The sequence below is a fragment of the Palaemon carinicauda genome, chromosome 17, assembly GCF_036898095.1.
Source record: "Palaemon carinicauda isolate YSFRI2023 chromosome 17, ASM3689809v2, whole genome shotgun sequence".
Taxonomy (NCBI): Eukaryota; Metazoa; Arthropoda; class Malacostraca; order Decapoda; family Palaemonidae; genus Palaemon; species Palaemon carinicauda.
This window is the reverse complement of record NC_090741.1, coordinates 36893268-36893962: the sequence shown is the minus strand read 5'-3', so window position 1 is coordinate 36893962 and position 695 is coordinate 36893268.

Genomic DNA, 695 nt, shown 5'->3' with positions numbered 1-695 from the left:
CCTTGAGCGCTTGTGAGAACAGGATGGGGTCCCGGGTTTGAGGGAGCCTATATGTGTATCTTCTGAGTCATCAGTAGCTATTACCTGGCCCTCCCTGGTCCCAGCTTGGATGGAGAGGGTCCTTGAGCGCTTGTGAGAACAGGATGGGGGCCCGGGTTTGAGGGAGCCTATATGTGTATCTTCTGAGTCATCAGTAGCTATTACCTGGCCCTCCCTGGTCCCAGCTTGGATGGAGAGGGTCCTTGAGCGCTTGTGAGAACAGGATGGGGGCCCGGGTTTGAGGGAGCCTATATGTGTATCTTCTGAGTCATCAGTAGCTATTACCTGGCCCTCCCTGGTCCCAGCTTGGATGGAGAGGGTCCTTGAGCGCTTGTGAGAACAGGATGGGGGCCCGGGTTTGAGGGAGCCTATATGTGTATCTTCTGAGTCATCAGTAGCTATTACCTGGCCCTCCCTGGTCCCAGCTTGGATGGAGAGGGTCCTTGAGCGCTTGTGAGAACAGGATGGGGGCCCGGGTTTGAGGGAGCCTATATGTGTATCTTCTGAGTCATCAGTAGCTATTACCTGGCCCTCCCTGGTCCCAGCTTGGATGGAGAGGGTCCTTGAGCGCTTGTGAGAACAGGATGGGGGCCCGGGTTTGAGGGAGCCTATATGTGTATCTTCTGAGTCATCAGTAGCTATTACCTGGCCCTCCC